We start from the raw sequence: 7,500 nt of genomic DNA, 5'->3' as shown, positions 1-7,500 counted from the left end.
CGGACTATGTACAATAGCGGCCAACGACTCCCAGAGCCGGTTGTGCGGGGCTCGAGGTCTGCTCTCAACATCACATGCTTTTGGATGTGCTCAGGCAAGGGTCAGACCACATCCTTCCTGGCAGCACCCAAAGCAACCAGGCCGCTCGCGTCTCTCGCCTTCATTTTTCGACACAAGCGCCTGAGGAGGGACGCCACCCCTCCCCTTTGCGTCAAGAGACCTCCCCACCGGCCTCTGACTGATTCTTAGAACGGACGGAAAGAGTCGGGCAAGCCTGTCAAAGCTTTGAGCGAATGTCAAAAGCTTTAGACTTCCGCGAACTCTCCGGCTTGCACTGAGACGCGAGGTCGATGTGCTAAGCACCACGGGGCCCCTTTCGCCTGCAGGTCCCGAGCCGCCAACATGTTCTTAGTATCGTGTTCTCCAATCCTGGGTGACGGGCACCGCAGGGAGGCAGAGCCATCGCACTTGCCGGGTGGCAGAGGAAGGACCGGACTATGTACAATAGCGGCCAACGACTCCCAGAGCCGGTTGTGCGGCGTCTGCTCTCAGCCTAAGAGGCTTCTGGGAGTGCTCAGGCAAGGGTCAGCCTGCACCCTTGCTGGCAGCACCCAGGGGAACCAGGACGCTTGCATCTCTCGCCTTCATTTTCGACACAAGCGCCTGAGGAGGGACGCCACCCCTCCCCTTGCGTCAAGAGACCTCCCCACCAGCCTCTGACTGATTCTTAGAACGGACGGAAAGAGTCGGGCAAGCCTGTCAAAGCTTTGAGCGAATGTCAAAAGCTTTAGACTTCCGCGAACTCTCCGGCTTGCACTGAGACGCGAGGTCGATGTGCTAAGCACCACGGGGCCCCTTTCGCCTGCAGGTCCCGAGCCGCCAACATGTTCTTAGTATCGTGTTCTCCAAACCTGGGTGACGGGCACCGCAGGGAGGCAGAGCCATCGCACTTGCCGGGTGGCAGAGGAAGGACCGGACTATGTACAATAGCGGCCAACGACTCCCAGAGCCGGTAGTGCGGCGTCTGCTCTCAGCCTAAGAGGCTTCTGGGAGTGCTCAGGCAAGGGTCAGCCTGCACCCTTGCTGGCAGCACCCAGGGGAACCAGGACGCTTGCATCTCTCGCCTTCATTTTCGACACAAACGCCTGAGGAGGGAAGCCAACCCTCCGTGTGTCAAGAGACCGTCCCCGCCCCGGCCTCCGACTGATTCTTAGAACGGACGGAAAGAGTCAGGCAAGCCTGTTAAGACTTCCGCGAACTCTCCGGCTTGCACTGAGACGCGAGGTCGATGTGCTCAGCACCACGGGGCCCCTTTCGCCTGCAGGTCCCGAGCCGCCAACATGTTCTAAGTATCGTGTTCTCCAAACCTGGGTGACGGGCACCGCAGGGAGGCAGAGCCATCGCACTTGCCGGGTGGCAGAGGAAGGACCGGACTATGTACAATAGCGGCCAACGACTCCCAGAGCCGGTAGTGCGGCGCCTGCTCTCCGCCTAAGAGGCTTTTGGGAGTGCTCAGGCAAGGGTCAGCCTGCACCCTTGCTGGCAGCACCCAGGGGAACCAGGACGCTTGCATCTCTCGCCTTCATTTTCGACACAAACGCCTGAGGAGGGAAGCCAACCCTCCGTGTGTCAAGAGACCGTCCCCGCCCCGGCCTCCGACTGATTCTTAGAACGGACGGAAAGAGTCAGGCAAGCCTGTTAAGACTTCCGCGAACTCTCCGGCTTGCACTGAGACGCGAGGTCGATGTGCTCAGCACCACGGGGCCCCCTTCGCCTGCAGGTCCCGAGCCGCCAACATGTTCTAAGTATCGTGTTCCCCAAACCTGGGTGACGAGCACCGCAGGGAGGCAGAGCCATCGCACTTGCCGGGTGGCAGAGGAAGGACCGGACTATGTACAATAGCGGCCAACGACTCCCAGAGCCGGTAGTGCGGCGCCTGCTCTCAGCTTAAGAGGCTTTTGGGAGTGCTCAGGCAAGGGTCAGCCTGCACCCTTGCTGGCAGCACCCAGGGGAACCAGGACGCTTGCATCTCTCGCCTTCATTTTCGACACAAACACCTGAGGAGGGAAGCCAACCCTCCGTGTGTCAAGAGACCGTCCCCGCCCCGGCCTCCGACTGATTCTTAGAACGGACGGAAAGAGTCAGGCAAGCCTGTCAAAGAATTGAGCAGATGTCAAAATCTTTTAAGACTTCCGCGAACTCTCCGGCTTGCACTGAGACCCGAGGTCGATGTGCTCAGCACCACGGGGCCCCTTTCGCCTGCAGGTCCCGAGCCGCCAACATGTTCTAAGTATCGTGTTCCCCAAACCTGGGTGACGAGCACCGCAGGGCGGCAGAGCCATCGCACTTGCCGGGTGGCAGAGGAAGGACCGGACTATGTACAATAGCGGCCAACCACTCCCAGAGCCGGTAGTGCGGCGTGCGAGGTCTGCTCTCAGCGGAAGAGGGTTTTGGGAATGCTCAGGCAAGGGCCAGCCTGCACCCTTCCTGGCCGCTCCCACGGGAACCAGGCTACTTGCAATCCTTTCCCCCAATAGCAAGTGCCTTTTGGAGGGACGGCCGGAGTCAACGTGGGGTTTGCCCGCCCTCCAAAGTGTCAAGAGACCGCCGCACAGGCCTCTGACTGATTCTTAGAACAGGCAGCAAGAGTTGGGTAAGTCTGTCGAAAATTTGACAAAGTGTCAAAAATTAGACTTCCGAGAGCTCTTGGGCATGCACACAGGCCTGTCATTCAAGTGCTCTGCCCGCGGAACCGTTTTTCGGATGCCTTTCAAAGTGGTCCCGCGCCGCCATTTTGTTCTAAAAATCGTGTTCCCAGAAATCTCCGGGTACCCCGCCAACCTCACTGTGTCACAATGTCAAGTGGCACTGAATGGGTCTGAATTTCAAATTCGACTGCTTCGCTCTGGAACTCGAACCCGGCAAAACCGTTTGGATTTTTCCCGGTCCAGACTTCCGCGGCAGACAAAGTTAAAGTTTTCGGGCTGCAGACTCAAAACGACATCTGGCCAACCGCCGGGCTCAATTCGCCCAGTTCCTCCGGCACTTCGGAACTCATGTTCGGCATGAGTTTTTGAATCTTTCCCGATGCTTCGGCATTTTCCTCCGCTGACACTTAGAATATTTTTCACACTTGGCCGAAAATTTTTCTAAGTTTTTCTGGTTACTGATTTCTTCTTTTCGGGCATTTTTCTAAGTTTTCTTGGTTACTCATTTCTCATTTTCAAACATTTTTCTAAGTTTTTCTGGATACTGATTTCTTCTTTTTGGGCATTTTTCTAAGTTTTCTTGGTTACTCATTTCTCATTTTCAAACATTTTTCTAAGTTTTTCTGGTTACTCATTTCTCATTTTCAAACATTTTTCTAAGTTTTTCTGGTTACTGATTTCTTCTTTTTGGGCATTTTTCTAAGTTTTCTTGGTTACTCATTTCTCATTTTCAAACATTTTTCTAAGTTTTTCTGGTTACTGATTTCTTCTTTTTGGGCATTTTTCTAAGTTTTCTTGGTTACTCATTTCTCATTTTCAAACATTTTTCTAAGTTTTCTTGGTTACTCATTTCTCATTTTCAAACATTTTTCTAAGTTTTTCTGGTTACTGATTTCTTCTTTTTGGGCATTTTTCTAAGTTTTCTTGGTTACTCATTTCTCATTTTCAAACATTTTTCTAAGTTTTTCTGGTTACTCATTTCTCATTTTCAAACATTTTTCTAAGTTTTTCTGGTTACTGATTTCTTCTTTTTGGGCATTTTTCTAAGTTTTCTTGGTTACTCATTTCTCATTTTCAAACATTTTTCTAAGTTTTTCTGGTTACTCATTTCTCATTTTCAAACATTTTTCTAAGTTTTTCTGGTTACTCATTTCTGCTTTTCCAACGTTTTACTAAGTTTTGCTGGTTACTGAGTTCACACTTTTAAACATTTTCGGGCATTTTTCTACGTTTTTCATGTTACTCATTTAGCACTTTCAGGCACTTTCCTATGCTTTCCTGCTTACTGATTTCACACTTTTAAGCATCTTCGGGCATGTTCCCTAAGTTTTGCAGTTCATTCGTTTGGGACAGTCAGGCAGCTTTCCTAAGCTTTCCTGGTAACCGAATTCACATTGTTGAGAACTTTGGAACCCTTCCCTAAGCTGTGCTGGTTACTCACTTTACCTCTTCAGACACTTGCCCCCGTTGTGACAGAGACCACTTCCCGACTCGGGAAATGCACCAAATTCGGCCTGAACTCAGAGGGCAGTCCCCCCTCGAAGGCGTGGAAGTCGGCAGAATCGCCGGGTCAAATCCGGCTGAGCTACCCGGCTTGGAAGCCTCAAAGTCGGTATGAGCTGTCAGGTTCACTCCCATCCCCGTTTGGACCACTTCCCGACTCGGGAAATTCACCAAATTCGGCCTGAACTCAGAGGACAGTCCCCCCTCGAAGGCGTGACAGTCGGCAGAACCGCCGGATCAAATCCGGCTGAGCTACCCGGCCCCGAAGCCTCAAAGTCGGTAAGAGCTGTCAGGTTCACTCCCATCCCCGTTTGGACCACTTCCCGACTCGGGAAATTCACCAAATTCGGCCTGAACTTATACAACAGTCCCCCCTCGAAGGCGTGACAGTCGGCAGAACCGCCGGATCAAATCCGGTTGAGCTACCCGGCTTGGAAGCCCCAAAGTCGGTAAGAGCTGTCAGGTTCACTCCCATCCCCGTTTGGACCACTTCCCGACTCGGGAAATTCACCAAATTCGGCCTGAACTTATACAACAGTCCCCCCTCGAAGGCGTGACAGTCGCTAGAACCGCCGGATCAAATCCGGTTGAGCTACCCGGCTTGGAAGCCCCAAAGTCGGTAAGAGCTGTCAGGTTCACTCCCATCCCCGTTTGGACCACTTCCCGACTTAGGAAATTCACCAAATTCGGCCTGAACTTAGAGGAGAGTCCCCGCTCGAAGGCGTGGAAGTCGGCAGAATCGCCGGGTCAAATCCGACTGAGCTACCCGGCCCCGAAGCCTCAATGTCGGTAAGAGCTGTCAGGTTCACTCCCATCCCCGTTTGGACCACTTCCCGACTCGCGAAATTCACCAAATTCGGCCTGAACTTAGACAACAGTCCCCCCTCGAAGCCGTGGCAGTCGCTAGAACCGCCGGATCAAATCCGGTTGAGCTACCCGGCTTGGAAGCCCCAAAGTCGGTATGAGCTGTCAGGTTCACTCCCATCCCCGTTTGGACCACTTCCCGACTTAGGAAAATCACCAAATTCGGCCTGAACTCAGAGGGCAGGCCCCCCTCGAAGGCCAGGCATTCGGCAGAACCGCCGGGTCAAATCCGACTGTGCTACCCGGCCCCAAAGCCTCAAAGTTGGTATGAGCAGTTAGGTTCACTCCCATCCCCGTTTGGACCACTTCCCGACTTAGGAAATTCACCAAATTCGGCCTGAACTTAGAGGAGAGTCCCCGCTCGAAGGCGTGGAAGTCGGCAGAATCGCCGGGTCAAATCCGACTGAGCTACCCGGCCCCGAAGCCTCAATGTCGGTAAGAGCTGTCAGGTTCACTCCCATCCCCGTTTGGACCACTTCCCGACTCGGGAAATTCACCAAATTCGGCCTGAACTTAGACAACAGTCCCCCCTCGAAGCCGTGGCAGTCGCTAGAACCGCCGGATCAAATCCGGTTGAGCTACCCGGCTTGGAAGCCCCAAAGTCGGTAAGAGCTGTCAGGTTCACTCCCATCCCCGTTTGGACCACTTCCCGACTTAGGAAATTCACCAAATTCGGCCTGAACTTAGAGGAGAGTCCCCGCTCGAAGGCGTGGAAGTCGGCAGAATCGCCGGGTCAAATCCGACTGAGCTACCCGGCCCCGAAGCCTCAATGTCGGTAAGAGCTGTCAGGTTCACTCCCATCCCCGTTTGGACCACTTCCCGACTCGGGAAATTCACCAAATTCGGCCTGAACTTAGACAACAGTCCCCCCTCGAAGCCGTGGCAGTCGCTAGAACCGCCGGATCAAATCCGGTTGAGCTACCCGGCTTGGAAGCCCCAAAGTCGGTATGAGCTGTCAGGTTCACTCCCATCCCCGTTTGGACCACTTCCCGACTTAGGAAAATCACCAAATTCGGCCTGAACTCAGAGGGCAGGCCCCCCTCGAAGGCCAGGCATTCGGCAGAACCGCCGGGTCAAATCCGACTGTGCTACCCGGCCCCAAAGCCTCAAAGTTGGTATGAGCAGTTAGGTTCACTCCCATCCCCGTTTGGACCACTTCCCGACTTAGGAAATTCACCAAATTCGGCCTGAACTTAGAGGAGAGTCCCCGCTCGAAGGCGTGGAAGTCGGCAGAATCGCCGGGTCAAATCCGACTGAGCTACCCGGCCCCGAAGCCTCAATGTCGGTAAGAGCTGTCAGGTTCACTCCCATCCCCGTTTGGACCACTTCCCGACTCGGGAAATTCACCAAATTCGGCCTGAACTTAGACAACAGTCCCCCCTCGAAGCCGTGGCAGTCGCTAGAACCGCCGGATCAAATCCGGTTGAGCTACCCGGCTTGGAAGCCCCAAAGTCGGTATGAGCTGTCAGGTTCACTCCCATCCCCGTTTGGACCACTTCCCGACTTAGGAAAATCACCAAATTCGGCCTGAACTCAGAGGGCAGGCCCCCCTCGAAGGCCAGGCATTCGGCAGAACCGCCGGGTCAAATCCGACTGTGCTACCCGGCCCCAAAGCCTCAAAGTTGGTATGAGCAGTTAGGTTCACTCCCAAACCCGTTGGGACCACTTCCCGACTTAGGAAATTCACCAAATTCGGCCTGAACTTAGACAACAGTCCCCCCTCGAAGGCGTGACAGTCGGTAGAACCGCCGGGTCAAATCCGGCTGAGCTACCCGATTTGGAAGCCTTCAACACAAAACCCATCCGGCAATGCCACTCAAAAAGGGCCCAAATTCAGAAACACCCCCTTCAATAGGTACCACTTCCTCGGAGACACTACCGGGACACGCTCCCCTCGGCGAAAATTAAGCCCCCACCACTAACTGAAGCCAACCGCAGCCCCAACTTCAACGGAGAAATCAGTAACCAATTCAAAAATGCACTTGGTTACTGATTTGTACTGCTTCAAAAATATTCTAAGTGTCGCTGGTTACTGATTTGTACTGCTCCAAAAATATTCTAAGTGTCACTGGTTACTGATTTGTACTGACTCAAAAATATTCTAAGTGTCGCTGGTTACTGATTTGTACTGACTGAAAAATATTCTAAGTGTCGCTGGTTACTGATTTGTACTGACTCAAAAATATTCTAAGTGTCAGTGGTTACTGATTTGTACTGCTCCAAAAATATTCTAAGTGTCGCTGGTTACTGATTTGTAATGCTCCAAAAATATTCTAAGTGTCGCTGGTTACTGATTTGTACTGCTTCAAAAATATTCTAAGTGTCAGCGGTTACTGATTTGTACTGCTTCAAAAATATTCTAAGTGTCGCTGGTTACTGATTTGTACTGCTTCAAAAATATTCTAAGTGTCAGTGGTTACTGATT

The sequence above is a fragment of the Hemiscyllium ocellatum genome (assembly GCF_020745735.1).
Source record: "Hemiscyllium ocellatum isolate sHemOce1 chromosome 15 unlocalized genomic scaffold, sHemOce1.pat.X.cur. SUPER_15_unloc_1, whole genome shotgun sequence".
Taxonomy (NCBI): Eukaryota; Metazoa; Chordata; class Chondrichthyes; order Orectolobiformes; family Hemiscylliidae; genus Hemiscyllium; species Hemiscyllium ocellatum.
Note: the sequence above shows the minus strand (reverse complement) of the source record.